Genomic DNA, 18,160 nt, shown 5'->3' with positions numbered 1-18,160 from the left:
TCAGGCATTGACACTAAAGTGCAGTCGTGAAATATGTAGATTGTGTGCAGTTCCCTTACCACTTGCACTGTAGTGAATGAGTTTTGGTAAGCTCATAGGGATAGTGGTGCTTGTCTAGAATCATACTGTGAGTTAGTGTGTATTTGGGATCACTGTGAGAGAATCATTTGGTAACATCATGTATTTGCTGACAGATAACTGTTTTAAAATCTGTCATGTTGAGAAGTTTTAGTAGCATTAGAATCCAGTCTTTGCTTATATGTTGATTAAATGAGTCATGCTTTGACACCGATGTGCTGTACTTAAATATGTAGATTGTGTGCAGTACCATAAACTCTTCCAGACTAGTGAATGAGTTTTGGTAAACTCCTAGGATAGTGTTGCTTGTCTAAAATCACACTGTGAGTCTGTGTGCATTTGGGTAAGGATTGTGAGAAAAGCATTTGGTAATATTGTGTATTTGCTGACAGGTAAGTGTTTTAAAACCAGTCAGGTTGTCAAGTTTAAGTAGCATTAGAAGCCAGTCTTTGCTTATGTGTTGATTAAATTAGTCAGGCATTGACACAAAAGTGCAGTCATGAAATATGAAGATTGTGTGCAGTTCGCTTACCATTTCCACAGTAGTGAATGATTTTTGTTAAAATCCTAGGTATAGTGGTTGTTATCTAGAATTACACTGTGAGTCTGTGTGCATCTGAGAACCACTGTGAGAGAAGCATTTGGTAACATCGTGTATTTGCTGACAGATAACTGATTTAAAACCTCTCATGTAGTCAAGTTTTAGTAGCATTAGAAGCTAGTCTTTGCTTATGCATTGATAAAATGAGTCAGGATTTGACACTAAGGTGCAGTACCATGTACTATTCTGTTCACTGTGGCAGAACTGAAAATTTAAAAGTTTTACCTAAGCACTGTCCTAGAAGTAGTCTGATTATTTAGTCAGTTTCTAAGTACCAAATAGATTGCTTCAAATAAAAGTGTTCTGACATACTATACACTTGTCTTATACACCTTCAATTCCCTAGTCAGTATCCATACACTTCCAGGAAACACCCTGTCACTTTCTTTGCAGTCCTCTAGAGACACATTCAACAGCATGTACTAATCCATTGACTATGCCAAAACTCAAACACTTATAAATTCACCTAGAAACTCTCTTTCCAGTACTCTAATGATTCAGTCACTGCCTAAGTATTCATGCACTGAGCCAGTTCTTAGCACATGGACTACGTCAAACCCATATCCACTATGCATGCAGTCCTCTAACCACCTACACACTTGTCTTTCACACCTTCAATTCCCCAGTCAGTAACCGTTCACTTGCAGCAAACACCCTGTCACTGCCGTTGCACTCCTCTAGTGACCCATTCAGCATCATGTACTAATCCATTCACAGCGCCAAATCCTAATAAATTCACCCAGGCACTCTCCTTGCAGTACTCTAATCATTCAGTCAGTACCCAAGTACTCATCCAGTGACCCAGGCCTTAGTATATGGACTGCTTCAAACCCTTATCCTCTATGTATGCAGTCCTCTAACCACCTACACAATTGTCTTTCACACCTTCATTTCCCTAGTCAGTATCCATACACTTCCAGGAAATACCCTGTGACTCTCTTTGCAGTCCTCTAGTGACCCATTCAGCACCATGTACTAATCCATTCACTGTGCTAAAACCCAAACACTTATAAATTCACCAAGATACTATCTTTGCAGTACTCTAATCATTCAGTCAGTGCCTAAGTATTCACACACTGAGCCAGGCCTTAGCACATGGACTGCTTCAAACCCCTATGCACTATGCATGCAGTCTTCTAACCACCTAGACACTTGTCTTTCACACTTTCAATTTCCTAGTCAGTATCCATACAGTCCAGCACTTGTCACTGCCTTTGCACTCCTCTAGTGACCCATTCAGTACCAAGTACTTATCTATTCTCTGTGCGAAAAGCCTAGCACTTAGAAATTCACCTAGGCACTCTCCTTGCTGTACGATAATCATTAAGTCAGTACCCAAGTAGTCATGCAGTGAGCCAGGCCCTAGCACATGGACTGCTTTAAATGCCTATGCAGTATGGATGCAGTCCTCTAATCACCTACACAGTTGTGTTTCACACCTTCTATTCCCTAGTTAGTATTCATACTCTTCTAGCAAACACCCTGTGAGTCACCAAGTGTGTCTCCTTATACTACTGCAATCATTTAGTCAGTTAGCATGTAGTGTTTTAGTGAGGTAGGCTTTAGGGCATGAACTGCTTCAAAGTAGTATGCACTATGCATATAGTGTTTTAATGATCGTCACACTTGTGGTTCAGGGCTATAGTTTCATAGTCAGTTTTTATATAAAATGTGTTTGTACAGTAATGGAATAGTATAAATTTGAAAGTTATTAATATACATTTATTTGTGATATTCTTTTTTACAGATACAGAACAGGAGTGTTTCTTATCTGTTTGCACTCTTCTTTGGATGAAGGGTCCTTAGGTGTTTCATCATACTTGCTGTGCCGCACGAGTATTTTTTGTTAGGATCTCCTCGTAACAGAACTCTTTGGAAAATCTTGCGAGTGACGAAGGTGGCATTGGTCTTTGTTTGCTCCTTGGAAAAAGTAAAAAATGTCCTCACCACTGAAGAAAAACATTGTTTGTGTGGTGCCTTCTGCAAAACATTTTCTTCAGATTCGGTAAATATTTTAAAGCGGCAACATTTACAGTTTTTGTAAGTTAAACTTATAAAATTTTGTTAGCTGTATCATTTTATATATCTGTGATTTGTTTCTTGTGGTATTTTGTTGAGAATACCATGTTGTTTTTTTTTTAACAATCTTTCTTATTTTCCAGGTCTGTTGTCGACATCCATTGTCCCCACAGTAGTGTTCCGCCTTGTTGTTTTTTATTATTGTTGTTACATTTTGTTTATTAGTTTATTGTTCATATATATGTTAATAAAAAAAAAAGTTTGAAAATAGTTTTTCGTTTATATATTTATTATTATAAAAAATAAAGTTTGAAAATTACTAATGTTTTTGGTTGTTCTCTTAACTGTTGTGTGACACTTTCTTGTTCATATTACTGTTATTTGATGGAGTCCACCATGGTGTTAAATTTTGGGGGACTTATTGCTGTAATACTGGTGATATCTGCAGTTTGCACTAACTTCTGAATAGTGTGTTAGATTTATCTCAACTTTACTTCCGTTAAAGTGCTGATAATGAAATGGAGAGTAGCCGTTCCCGTGCAAAAAGACACGAGGTGCACCTTTCCGATTTACTCTAAATACTAAAATCCTGTATTGAATTGCACTGAGGTATTGGCTGCAGTTACAGTGTACACACAAAATCTATTAAGAAATCTCATTATATTTATATTGATTGGGAATAGTGCGTCAGGTGCTGGATCTTGATGAGATACACTGCTCAGTTCGTATATTGTTCTGCACACGAAAAAAATCCCATCACAACTTTCACACCAATTGCAATGCGAAACAAATTCCGGCGATAAGACACGTTAGCACCAGGGATTTTACACCTGCTTTCTGCTGGTGTTAAGCAGGACAACTATCTGCACCATGAAAGAGAACACAGTCAAGAGCCACACCAGAACACCCACAGGTACCATAGAGTCAATGAGCATGATACAGGGATACCCATGAGGGACAGAAGACTCATCTCAACAACTCCAGGATCGCCAATGCCCCCCAAACCCACATCTTAGTAAGTGTGTCCCTGTGGTCATTGTCTTCGCATGATAGGCACGAGCCCTGCAACATCACAGTGTGCTGTCACTTCAGCGTTGGCAGTGAGCCTGGATGTGTAGCTACGCACGCATCCTCCTGCATGCACAACTGGCGTGTGCTGGTCTGGGGTTCACAGGTCAGTGCAGGGGTGTGCCTATCCGGCAAGGGGAACGGGGTGTCTCGGACATGTCCGTGTACAGGAAGTGCGGTAAGTGTGTCTCTGTGTTCTGGTGTTGCCTGCTACAAGAGCCGCAGCAGTTGATGTTGTAAACTGGCATGCACCGCCTCCAAACGGCACTGTGATGTTGTAGTTGGAATGTAGCAGGACATGCACAAATAGGCATTACAATGGTGTGCTGTACGAGTGCACGAGATACAACAGCACACCGTACAAAAGTGTGGCGGCTCGTGGGAGGGAGGTGCAGCCGTTTGGCAACATAACACACAGTGAACTCGACCATGTGCCACATGCTGGGCATCTCATCGATGATGACCACGGTCGCAGACATCCCACAACACCAACGACTGGCCTTTGTACACATCCTGTATGAATGCAGCGTGGATTTCACTTCTATGCTCGTTCAGTGGTGTGATGTTGGCGGGTTGTGTGACTTGTGCTGCTTGTTGGTGTGTTTCATTTTGGCCATTGTTAGTCTATATGTGTGTTGTACTTAATTGTGCATGTGTGCCATTCTGCCCATCTCCCCCCCTCCCCCCACTCCCTGCTTCTTCCTCTTCCTACTGCTGTTGTGTCTATAATTTTGTTGCTGCACACATAAATACATGTAAAGAATAAATTAGAATAGTTCCTTGACTCTTTTAGGCTTCAAAACTTCTCTATTGGTTTCTTTTTAATTTTCCATATGAACCGTTTTTTAGATATTGAACAACACATAAAGTCAGAAGTGCAACGTATTCTATCAACACACTTTCTAGAACATTCTACAACATGTGCAGGTTAAAAGTTCATCAATTTTTTAAAACTTAACGATATTTTTTTTTAACATTTTCTTGAATATTTAACGACACATGCAGGTTAAAAGTTGACGATTGTTTTAAGTTCGAACAGTGCCTTTCAAATGCAAGTAGCAGGTGTGGTTGATCTGAGCAAATTTTATCCTTTGATATGTACTCCATGTTGAAACTGCTTTTTCTTAACCAATCACAAAGATGCTTTTCCACAAAACTAATGTGCACCCTACTTTTAAAAAATGTTTTTCATGATATCTTCAGAGATAAGTTATAGATAGGAATTAGCATTTAAAAAACCTTTGAAATTCACTGAAAAAACCATAGGTTTCAGGGGCGTTATAGTTAGGAATTGGCATTTAAAAAACCTTAGAAATTCACTGAAAAAACCAAAGGTTTCAGGGGCGTTATAGTTAGCTGGACATTTCCCTCGTACAAAACCCTAGAAATTCCCCTGTTATAGTTAGTTCAGCTAACTATAACTCGCGCCCCTGGAATGCAATGCTGATGATGTCACATATTACATCACTCATGACATGGTCAGTGACATCACTGATGACATCACTGATGACATCTCAAATGACATCACTCATGACATCAATGATGACATCATCCATGTGATAAATTAGTGCATCTTCTCACACCCTAATATAACCTTTAATACACCGACTCAAAATTTCAGACGGCCATTTTGTAAATCATAGATACTCCAATACCAATAACTACTTACCCACTCATTAACTCTTAGGTCTACATACACCTCCACTCACTCACCTGTACAGTCACTCATACTTACAGTCACTCCGTACAAGACTATCATATGCATTTATACACCTAGATAGACACTCACACACCGCCAATCATCCATTGAGGTACTGACACACCTAGTAAGTCGTGCAAGTAATTAAACACAGTCCAATTTACTCACCTATGCAGTTAAACACACTCAAGTTCACTTACTCATAAAAATAGTACCACATTCTTATGCTCCAATAGAATCATTGTTACAAGCACACACTCATCCATACAGCCACTCTCACAATCACACACTCTCACATATACCCACTTATATACTCTTACACACATATATACTGCCTTTCACATATGTAGTTAGTCACACATGTACCACTGAGATATACATTCAATCCCTAACACACCCATACATACACTCACCCAACCATACAGTCCATCACAGATGCACTCTTAAAACCATGCACCCATAGAATCACCCACTCACACATCTATGCATAGAGTCACACACACCCTACCCACACAAACACTCAGGCACGCATACAGATACTCAGACAACCAATCAATAACCCATATAGACACACATATAGCTATTCACAAAACCATGCAGCCACTTATACACCTACACACAGACACATACAGACATTCACACAGTTTAGTCACTAGTCTGCAGTAAGATACATTTAATGACTCACTTAAAGAGTCAGTTACGCACCTACAAAATCATCCATTCACACACTTGTACACCCACTCATTCTTCAACAGACCTTTCCCTATATATATTAAACATATTAAAACTGTACAGAAACACATACCTACTGGATGATGTCATCAGTGATGTCATTTGAGATGTCATCAGTGATGTCATCAGTGATGTCACTGACCATGTCATGAGTGATGTAATATGTGACGTCATCAGCATTGCATTGCGGGGGCGCGAGTTATAGTTAGCTGAACTAACTATAACAGGGTAATTTCTAGGGTTTTGTACGAGGGAAATGTCCACCTAACTATAACGCCCCTGAAACCTTTGGTTTTTTCAGTGAATATATATATATATATATTTCATAAAAATACCTTCACTAGAAATGGTCACCCTTCCTTTTAATCTTAAAAACTATGTATTATGTAAAGGACATAATTGATTAGGTAATTCTCTTCCTTAGATAATTTCTCCTTTTATGTTGTGTTGTGAAATGCAACTGAAGTATACAAAAAAGTGATGGATGTGGTACTTGAATTAATTTCAGCCATTGGTAATCACTGGGGGCCACATCCCAGTGCATCATTATTTTCTGTCACTATTTTTTTATACTGCAGTGACATGCTAATGAGGTTGTTTTTTAGATTACTAATATTGCCCAGTGCACTGAGGCTCTCCGTCTTAAGATTCAGTTCTATTGAGAAGTTACTTCTTTCTGGAAAGGCCATTTCTTTCACGACTTAACTGTAGTTCCAGTGCGTGCATTTCAATGTTTTACTTGAAAGTAATGCCAGTTTTCTTCCTGATATTGTGCAATCCCACCCATTTTGTAATCTATTCTGGGTTCTTTATTCTATGTGTATGTGTCCCTGAGAAAACCATAAAGTCGTGATTAGTACTATATAAATATAATATCGGTACAGTGTAATTGTTTTAGGTACCAGTCTAATACCTCGAAAAGCAAAAGCATATTTCCATGAAACATATTACAGTTCTTACCACTTTCTCAAACTTTGTTCATCTGCTTGATAATTGGGAAGATGATGCTTGGACTAACTGTTCTGAATGTTGATACCAGGTGCAGTACTAAGGTTGACATGGAAATAATAGAATTTCAATCTCTTGGCCAGCCAATCAGGGTGAGGAAGGTCTTGTGCCTAGCCATGGTATCCTTACGATCTGTAGATGTTTAAAGTATGTAATAGTTGTAAGTTTTCCATACAGCGCATCGGTGATTTCTGTGACCAAAGACATGGGGGCATATCATCAACGAGCAGCGATAAATATCGCCGAGCTCGTTTAGCGCGATTTTGATTAAGCCGGCTATCGCCGGATTTGATAGCCGAGATATTGCATTATTTACAACGCTTATCTCCACGGCGATGAAAAATCCTGCGATATCGGCGAAATGCAGGATTATCGCTGTGAATCCAGCGATAAACCTGGAGCGATAGGGGAATCCTTAGTAATAGGGAGATGTGGATTTAGCTGTACAATCCACCTCCCATTTAAAAGACAGAGAAGTCAGGAATTTATCAGACGTAAAATACCGGCGATAACTGCGGTTAGCGCGGCTTTTAATATCGCTATGGGTGTCCTGGGCGGGCTTGTAAATACCGCGTAGGACAGATAGCGATATCTTTAATGTTGTTTTTCTTGGAAACGCCTACTTTGCATCTCATTAGAGATGCGATGCAAGGCGTAAGGAAAACCGGTGCTGAGACAAGGAAACACGCGCTAGCGTGTCCTTGCTAATAGTGCGATGCCATTATCGCCGCTTTTTGGGCAAAAACGGCCGCTAAAGCGGCGATAATGGGCTTGATAATATGCCCCATGGACTTTAAACTGGTATTTTGCTTGCAGATGTGTTCCAATTTTCCAAATTCCATTACACCAAGTTTATTAGCTGTGGGCATCATGAAGCTATAAAATGCCCATGTATTTCTAGACCCCAATGCTCAGTCGACCCAGAGAATCAAAGCTGGATGTCAAGCCTTTGGCATGAATATGCTCCTGTGTGATGGAGAATGGAGTTACCATTATCTGTGAAAAAATGATAAAAATCAGATAACTGTAACGTTCAGTGCTATCTTCCGGCCAAGTCGGGGTACAGCCGGTCTAGTAGAGTGATATAAACTTTAGGAAGTGTGGACAATAAAATATATATATGGTTATGGTATGCTTCGATACAGCCCAGGGGTGATACCTTAAACCCAAAGAAAATATAGCCTAAACTGGGTTCACGGTGCCAAAAGGTTATAAGCGCAGCACATTTTTTTGAAAATTTGGAAAACATTAAGCAAGAAAAATGCTATTGCTTTCCAAAATTCCACGAGGCATTCCTTTAGTTTATTGCCTTTGGGCACCTGAACTCATACAAAAAAACCATGATATGTGTTAATCCTATGCTCAGGAGGCCCTGAGTAGCGAAGTTGAGCATCAAGACTTGACAGAGATAGGTTCCTGCTCGAGAGACATTCGAAAAATGTAACATAGTTTTAAACAAAATTGCTAAAAATCTAACAAACCTCACGTTCAGACAGTTATTTATACTTCATGATCTGTGATATTACATATTTGATTTCCCAGACTATATTAACTAGGAAAACACACACAGAATTGGCCAGTTTAGGCAACATCTCCTTGGCTGGCATTCTGAGATTTATGTTTGCAAATTTTAGAAATGCAACAGAATATTGGGCAAATTTGTTAAAAAATGAAAATAGCTCTACATTTTCATAATATCTTCATGGTGCAGTAAGATACTGATGCAGGGTTTGCATCAATGCACAGCTTTGAATGCACAAAAAATACCAAGTGGCAGATGTACAGGCCCCCTGCGCCGCCAGTGCTTCACAATGCGTGACGCATCAGCGGTGCAACCTGCTGAGTGATATTTACAAGCACAGGTAAAGCTAACCTGCGTGACTTTACCTGTGCTTGTAAATATCCCCCTTTTCGTGCAACGCTTTGCGTGTTAGGGGTGTGACATGGGTGTTGCTGTGGGTGTTCCCATGCAACACCCATGTCCACTGATGCATTTCCAGATTTACGAGGAATCGTAAATCTGGAAATGCGTCAGAATGCTACGCCACCATATGGGTGGCGTAACGAGGTGCAACGAGGGGAAATGTATTCATTTCTCCTCGTTTTTTCTTCTTTCAATGCATGCTGTATTCTACAGCACACATTGGAAGAGTAAATCACCTCAAATGAGGTAACCCTTCCTGCACAAAAACAATCTCACCACGACGCAGGCATCATTGCACCATGGTGCAAGGGTGCCTGCGCCGGCGCATGGCAGCAGTTTGTGCGCCAGCGCAGGGGGAAGCAACATATTGTTGTAAATATGTCACACCACTATGCCTCGAAACTAATGCAGCACGGCGCAGCAAAATTACTTGCAGCACCGTGCTGTGTTTGTTTCTTGTAAATCTGCCCCCCAATTGTTTTGAGGACAACAAAGAGACCGAAATGGTACACGTATCTGAACAACGTAAGGCCACTTTTTTTAATACAGCTTTGACACATACTTGCATGAAGGCCCGACAGTGAAAGAGATCATCTACATGGAGAAAGTATATAATAAATATATTACATTACAAAACTAGCCATTGACTTACGTAAGATGTTTAAGAACGGATGCTATCTGACAGGTCACAATTCCTCCTCAGTCCAAGCTGTTCTTGACTTAAATATACAAATGAAGCTGTCAACGGATGCGTATAATTTGTATTGGGTAATTTATTCATCACCCTGCAGATCTATTGTAACCTTTCAATACAAATGGCTTGTCTCTCTCTTTTTTCGCAGGTGACATTGGAGGTCAGATGGGCTTGTTTATTGGAGCAAGTATTCTCACAATCTTAGAATTATTTGATTATATTTATGAGGTAAGATTCATTTACTACTATGCATTAGATGCTTGTGGTTAATTTGTGATAATCAGTTGCATGCCCACGGTGTTTTTATTCTCATTGCACAAACAGCTATGGCGGTGACAATTAGCGATCAGATGATTCCGCGTAGCCATTCTTTCTTTGCCAAATTATCCTCAAGGTACATCTTTGTTTTACTTATAGGCATGCTGGCTGATTACAGTTGCATTTTCTCAAATAAATATGTATAAATTAAATTGGAAACCAAAGTTTATACAGTAATAGAAACTTGGGCACAAGATAAATCATCAGTTGAGTAGTCAAGCGCAAGGAGCAAATCTCGGGAACACTTTCTACGAGGGGGCAAATTTCATCCAACATTTACAAATTCTCTTGCAATTGTATTTGACTAAGAATTAGGGGGCACATTTGCCATCGCCACAATGTTTATGTTATCGGAGTTCAAATCTACGATTCAAAGGGATTTGGAAACATCTGCTGCTGTGGTAGTTCAGTAGGAGAGAAGCTTCGCCCAGTCCTGCCCTTATTTTTCATTGGCTGGTGTGTTTGTCCTTTGTAAATGCTGCCTTCGGATTCGTTAATAGGCTTGTTAGTCCCTCGTTAGTACAGCCATGTCGTCATTTGCATTCTCCCATGGTTACTGGCCCCTTTACTTTGTTGTAACATGGTAAGCACTATATTTGGAGTTTGTCCTAATTGAGGCAGGACGACGTGCTTTGTTTACAGTCAGCGCGCTCTGTGCGCTTTCACTCTCTGAGCTGCGGGGACACTCGCGACCGCTTGTTTTTGTATTTCCTCTCTGCAACCTTAACGATAATTGGGATGAATCAGCCAGGATGTCTTCAAGCAGAGCAGGTTTAAGCACCACGTATCCCTGGTTCTTGGGTTCACAAGGATGCCTCGGTAGGGCAGACGGGGAGGGGATGTGGAGATTCAGGTGAAATGAATGTAAGTTTCTTTTTGTTTTTTTGTCTTGCAGCAGTGTGTGTGTTTTTGCAAAAGGGCTGACCTTGTGCAGAAAGGAAAGTAAACTGCTGCACGCTCTGATGCATTGGCACGTGTTTTGCAGCTCCTCGTGCACAGTGCTTAATTTTAGCCTGTGGTTTCCGGTGCTCAGCACCGGCACTTAATTGTCAGCACCTGAGCTTGTGACAGCCTGCCACAAGGTGGTGCTGTCTGGCTAATTTAGAGACGATCACAACAGCTAATTATTAATGCACTATGCTTTAAAATGGTTATTACCTGCCGCCAATGCCATTCTTATAGGTTTGAGGGGGTAAAATAGTACAAATTGTTACACTTGTAGGAGTGTAATGGTTTATAGTTGTGTTGTTACTATCATTGCAGCATGACGGGGGCAATGTGTGGTGCAAGCCGCATTAGCCTCCTGACGGGAGCCCTGGCACTTATTTTTTTTACAAATGAAGCACTGCTCCTGCAGTGTTTGGTGGTGAGTCCACTCTGAGCAACTTCTAATCTCCATGGTATGCCTGTGTTTAGTGACCGTTCGCTCAGCCACTTGCCCGCGTTGACACGTTGACATTTCGTTTAATTACAGAGAAGAATTTCGTTGTTTTTTGTTGTTACACATTCATGTGCCTGTCATCAATGGGTATTTTACCATAACCAAAAATATAGTGAGCGTACAAGAGACTGATAAAGATTGCGGAATGCTTATTTTATTATGTGCTCCAGACTCACCTCACTGTGTCTCCCAGCCCAGGCCGGGGAGAGCAGCAGTGTACCGAGCTGTTTAGAGGTCGGCTGTGGGATGTGATATATCGAGTTCTGCAGGGTATACAAACATCAAGGGAGGGAAACCATATTAGCCAGCACCACTCGACCCATTATTGAGACAGATAATTTATTTCAAAATGTAACCAATGCCTCCAACTCTCCGAGCACCCTACCTATATGGCAGTTGTGTTGTCACTGGGGTGCATGTGTTTTGTGAATACTTAGATAGTGTAACTTATCTGTTTCCCACGGAAGCCCCACATTTGGCAACTTGTTCTGAGACAGGAGGGCATATGCCGCCAGTGGGGATAAAACTGTTGTACACTCATTACAATATAAGTAAGGGGAGGGCTGCTGTAGGGCGAGATCAGTCCATTGGGGTATTATATGAGTATATTAATAGCAGGTGTGGTGGTCACTACCATGACCCCCCATTCTCTCATGCAGTCCCGGAGCATATTAGCCATTAGTTTCACTGTGAGGGTACATAACCACCGCACTCTGCCCACTCCCTGTTTACCATCCCTGTACTCCTTGTCGTGAATAAGCCAACTTACACTTTCTTCTGTAGGGGACCTTTGTTGGCTTTATTAGGAATACACGGATATACATATTGGTAATTTGTTATTAGTGAGCTGTTATCACGTCATACATTGTGTTTGCATAGATCATATATGTATTGCACAATCAGCCAATTTGACTGACAGTTCTGTGTACAGGTCAATTGTAGGCTTACATTGTCTCTTGTCCTTGCTGGGCTGTTGCTTGGTTCAGTTGGATTTCCCCTCGCAGGGGGTGTAGCTTCCGTCCCTGGAGTTAGGCCACAACTCGCTACCATGCCGATTCTTGTTGTGCCCTGCCATCCGGCGGGGGCTGGGCAGCGAGCGCCGTCTCCGTTAGTCACCCCCTTTTGTGGTAGGCCAGCTCACCCAGCCGTAAGGCATCCCAGAGTGAGTGGTCCTACACACCACCCTTAGGCCAAACTCACCCAGCCGTAAGGCATCCCAAGGTGAATGGTCCTATTCGGGGGCACCGCACTCCGGTGTGCCTCGGTACCAACCATTATCCCTGCATTTCTCACCACGCCAGCAGGTAGGCTCCTGTCTTCCTGCGGCTCCTCCTTCCTCCTTCCGCCGGTTATTATCTCCAGCCCGCTAGCGCCATTGCGCCCCCCAGGTTCCTCCAAAACACTTCCATGCCTACGTCAGACAAATGCACTCCATCTGGCGCATAGAATTCAGGGCGACCCATGTGGATGAGCCCATGCCGCACAGATTCAAACCCGTTGATCCTGCAGAACTTGCTCACGGTCAGGTTGAGTTTCTTCCGTGAGTTCTCAACTGCACTCAGCGAGTGGGCCTTCCGCCAGTCGTTCCTGCTAATTAGTTCTGACCAGATGATGGTGGTGTTACCAAACGCCCTCCCAGCCTCCGTCAGATCCCTCTTCGCCGGCAGCTGCTCCCATTTCATTCCCCCCCCTTTTGTACTGCTTTGTTCGCCATAAGTTGGCAGGGTATGCTCAGACGTGAGTCCCTTGCTCACTTTGCCACTGGATTCAAGCAAGCCTGGCTGAAGACGGCTGAAATGCCAGAAACCGGTCCTAGGAAGCTTGTTTCTGGTCCAGGGAAGGCATGGCTTGGCAGTTCGGGCTGGACTGTTCCCATGAGGCACAGGGTCAGACTGATTTGCATATGGCCATGTCTGAACTGGGGTGGCAGAGTGGGCTAAAGAATGGTGATGGATCAAACCCAGATCTGTTGACTGGGTGTGAGTGTTTGATTGGTTCTGATGCTCCGTCCATCACCACCCCCTTTTGTACTGCTTTGTTCGCCATAAGTTGGCAGGGTATGCTCAGACGTGAGTCCCTTGCTCACTTTGCCACTGGATTCAAGCAAGCCTGGCTGAAGACAGCTGAAATGCCAGAAACCGGTCCTAGGAAGCTTGTTTCTGGTCCAGGGAAGGCATGGCTTGGCAGTTCGGGCTGGACTGTTCCCATGAGGCACAGGGTCAGACTGATTTGCATATGGCCATGTCTGAACTGGGGTGGCAGAGTGGGCTAAAGAATGGTGATGGATCAAACCCAGATCTGTTGACTGGGTGTGAGTGTTTGATTGGTTCTGATGCTCCGTCCATCACCACCCCCTTTTGTACTGCTTTGTTCGCCATAAGTTGGCAGGGTATGCTCAGACGTGAGTCCCTTGCTCACTTTGCCACTGGATTCAAGCAAGCCTGGCTGAAGACGGCTGAAATGCCAGAAACCGGTCCTAGGAAGCTTGTTTCTGGTCCAGGAAAGGCATGGCTTGGCAGTTCGGGTTGGACTGTTCCCATGAGGCACAGGGTCAGACTGATTTGCATATGGCCATGTCTGAACTGGGGTGGCAGAGTGGGCTAAAGAATGGTGATGGATCAAACCCAGATCTGTTGACTGGGTGTGAGTGTTTGATTGGTTCTGATGCTCCGTCCATCACCACCCCCTTTTGTACTGCTTTGTTCGCCATAAGTTGGCAGGGTATGCTCAGACGTGAGTCCCTTGCTCACTTTGCCACTGGATTCAAGCAAGCCTGGCTGAAGACGGCTGAAATGCCAGAAACCGGTCCTAGGAAGCTTGTTTCTGGTCCAGGGAAGGCATGGCTTGGCAGTTCGGGCTGGACTGTTCCCATGAGGCACAGGGTCAGACTGATTTGCATATGGCCATGTCTGAACTGGGGTGGCAGAGTGGGCTAAAGAATGGTGATGGATCAAACCCAGATCTGTTGACTGGGTGTGAGTGTTTGATTGGTTCTGATGCTCCGTCCATCACCACCCCCTTTTGTACTGCTTTGTTCGCCATAAGTTGGCAGGGTATGCTCAGACGTGAGTCCCTTGCTCACTTTGCCACTGGATTCAAGCAAGCCTGGCTGAAGACGGCTGAAATGCCAGAAATCGGTCCTAGGAAGCTTGTTTCTGGTCCAGGGAAGGCATGGCTTGGCAGTTCGGGCTGGACTGTTCCCATGAGGCACAGGGTCAGACTGATTTGCATATGGCCATGTCTGAACTGGGGTAGCAGAGTGGGCTAAAGAATGGTGATGGATCAAACCCAGATCTGTTGACTGGGTGTGAGTGTTTGATTGGTTCTGATGCTCCGTCCATCACCACCCCCTTTTGTACTGCTTTGTTCGCCATAAGTTGGCAGGGTATGCTCAGACGTGAGTCCCTTGCTCACTTTGCCACTGGATTCAAGCAAGCCTGGCTGAACACGGCTGAAATGCCAGAAACCGGTCCTAGGAAGCTTGTTTCTGGTCCAGGGAAGGCATGGCTTGGCAGTTCGGGCTGGACTGTTCCCATGAGGCACAGGGTCAGACTGATTTGCATATGGCCATGTCTGAACTGGGGTGGCAGAGTGGGCTAAAGAATGGTGATGGATCAAACCCAGATCTGTTGACTGGGTGTGAGTGTTTGATTGGTTCTGATGCTCCGTCCATCACCACCCCCTTTTGTACTGCTTTGTTCGCCATAAGTTGGCAGGGTATGCTCAGACGTGAGTCCCTTGCTCACTTTGCCACTGGATTCAAGCAAGCCTGGCTGAAGACGGCTGAAATGCCAGAAACCGGTCCTAGGAAGCTTGTTTCTGGTCCAGGGAAGGCATGGCTTGGCAGTTCGGGCTGGACTGTTCCCATGAGGCACAGGGTCAGACTGATTTGCATATGGCCATGTCTGAACTGGGGTGGCAGAGTGGGCTAAAGAATGGTGATGGATCAAACCCAGATCTGTTGACTGGGTGTGAGTGTTTGATTGGTTCTGATGCTCCGTCCATCACCACCCCCTTTTGTACTGCCCATTTCATTCCCGGCTGACCGAACCACCTTATGCAGGTGTCTGCTGGCCGCCTGTCGTACTTTCACCCCTTCTGGCACCACCAGGATTGCATCCGGGTTATGAAGGAGTGGCCCACTACCCACACCAGCCACGGTCTTCGTCCTGCCGGGGAAATGAGAATAAGTCATTCCAATTGTCTGGCGGGGGGCACCGTGGATCTTCCGCTGTCTATGCCAGATGCGGCCTTACGTACGACTTGTATGCCTTTGACCGCCATCTCCCCACGGCCTGTATCCCAGCTTCAGACATCCCGTGCTGTTCGGCTGTTGTGGCGGCCCCAATTCTGATGGAATGGGACACGAAAACTGATGGGTGCAGCCCTGCTTTGCTGAGTATGAGGCGCATGATAGCGGTGAATTGGAATCTGCTAAGGTATGTACCGTCGCTGTGCTTGAATAGCGGGCCCTCGCCGGCTGGACTTACTGCCATAAAGGTGAGCAAACCGCACACCGCGCAGCAGCTCCTATCCTTAATGCACTGCAACCGTACCACCGCCCCCCTACCTGTTTGGTCCATCTTGGAGCGTCGTAGTAGGAGCTCAACTTCCCCTGCTCCTGGTGTGACATCGGCTGCCTGCAAGCAGCCGTCCGCGGGGCCTGTCCTAGCGGGTGCTACTAATTCGCCAATGCGGAACGCCCCAAAGAAGGCGGTGGCAAACTCGTCCCTGGTTATGCCCTGCAGCACCCCCAGCAGGGCCCCTGGCTTATTGTAGTCTATTGGGCATCTGGAGTCGTGTCTTGGGCCCTCGTTGCATCTCCACCCCTTCATCGCTGCCTTGGTATAATGCGTGGACCCGGGTTCTAACCCGGTCACAAGCTTGGTGTAGTATGCCAAGGTGGACAGGTGGGCTTGTGTCCATGACCTGGACTTCCGTGCGTCGAATGCCCACCGAATGAATTGCTCAGCTGCCCTGCCAGTGGCCTGCATGTTGTCCAGTGATCGGATCTGTCCCACCCGCATGACTGTCTTGATATATGTTTGGTATCTCCTGGCAGCTTTCGGGGTGAGGGCTTGGTTGACCAACTCCGACAGATCTATCCCGCCAGGTCCCACAGTCGGCCCGGGAAAGGGGTCATTTCCTGTTCTGCGCTGGGAGCCAGTTCCCTGAACCTCTCCATCCGTGCCCGGGACAGGGCGTCTGCTACTTCGTTGTCCACCCCAGGTACGTGGCGCTCCCGCAGGTCTATGTTGCCTTCCAGCTGTAACTTAACCAATCATTAATCGAAGTGTGTCTGGGAATCTGGCTGTCCCCTTATTGATTGCTTGCACCACCCTCTTATTGTCTGACCATAGTGTCAGCTTCATGTTTCACAACTCGCGCCTCCAGACTGTGAGTGCCACTATGATGGGGAAGAGCTCCAGGAAGGTGATATTTTTGGTCATGCCCATGCTGTGCCAGACTCCCGGCCACTCCCCTGCGCACCACTTATTGCCCAGGATTGCCCCAAAGCCTGAGCTACCAGAAGCGTCCGTATAGAGAGCGATTTGCTCGCTCGTCACCCAGCCTTCCCTCCAGATCAGAATCCCGTTAAAGTCTGACAGGAATGTGTCCCACATTGCTAGGTCTTTCTTGACTTCTGCTCCTATCCTGACATGATGGTGCCTATGGGTGATCCCACTTGTCAGCTGGGTTAACCGTCTGGCGAATGCCCTGCCAGCCGGGATTACCCTAGCAGCGAAGTTCAGTTTTCCTATAAGCCTCTGGAGGTCCCTGAGCGTTGCTTTCTCCCGCCTCTGAAGGCCCCTGATCTCCCCCCTGAAATCCTCAACTTTCTCTGGGGGGAGCCTGGAGGTCCCGGCGACGGAGTCCAGTTCTATCCCTAGGAATGTGATCTGTGTGGCCGGGCCTACCGTTTTTGCGGCGGAGAGCGGCACCCCTAGCTCTCCCACCAGTCCCACAAAAGCTGCTAGTGTGTCGCTGCATTCGCTGGACCCCGCGGGGCCCGTGAACAGGAAATTATACAAGTAGTGGAGTTTCCCGCCTGACGGATGTCTGGTGTGCAGCGCCCATTCCATAAAGGTACTGAATAGTTCAAAATAGGCACAGGACACAGAACATCCCGTGGGCATAGCTTTGTCAAAGTACAGTTTGCCCTCCCATTGGAAACCTAGTAGGTGAAAACTGGAGGGGTGGACTGGTAGTAGGCGGAAGGTGGACTCTATGTCCGCTTTTGCCATGAGTGTCCCTGGGCCGGTTGCCCTAACTAGATCAACAGCATCGTCTATCGTAGTGTAAGTCACTGAACAGACCTCCGTGTCAATCCTGTCGTTGACTGAGGCTCCTTCGGGGAATGAGAGGTGATGAATTAACCGGTATTGCCCCTGCTCTTTCTTGGGGACTACCCCTAGAGGGGAGATCAGTAGTTCCCTGGTCATGTGATCGGGTAGCGGACCCTCTACCCTTCCCAGGACCCTCTCCTTTTCTATTTTTTGTGATACCACCCCAGGGTGTTGCAATGCCGATTTTAAGTTCGTGGCTCTGCCTGATGGGAGGTGGCCTGTAAACGGGAT

At 45.0% G+C, this 18,160-nt stretch overlaps 1 pseudogene across 1 annotated transcript in view; it reads left to right on the top strand.

Moving 5' to 3' along the window:
- Positions 1 to 18,160, top strand: part of LOC146870435 (acid-sensing ion channel 2-like) — a 1,159,191-nt pseudogene that overhangs the window by 675,656 nt on the left and 465,375 nt on the right. Inside the window, exon 5 of the transcript XR_014978317.1 lies at positions 9,972 to 10,051. The product of XR_014978317.1 is annotated as an acid-sensing ion channel 2-like (transcript). The remainder of the gene's footprint in view (positions 1 to 9,971; positions 10,052 to 18,160) is intronic.

This window comes from Triturus cristatus, chromosome 1_1 (assembly GCF_964204655.1).
Source record: "Triturus cristatus chromosome 1_1, aTriCri1.1, whole genome shotgun sequence".
Taxonomy (NCBI): Eukaryota; Metazoa; Chordata; class Amphibia; order Caudata; family Salamandridae; genus Triturus; species Triturus cristatus.
This window is presented reverse-complemented; position numbering and strand designations above follow the sequence as displayed.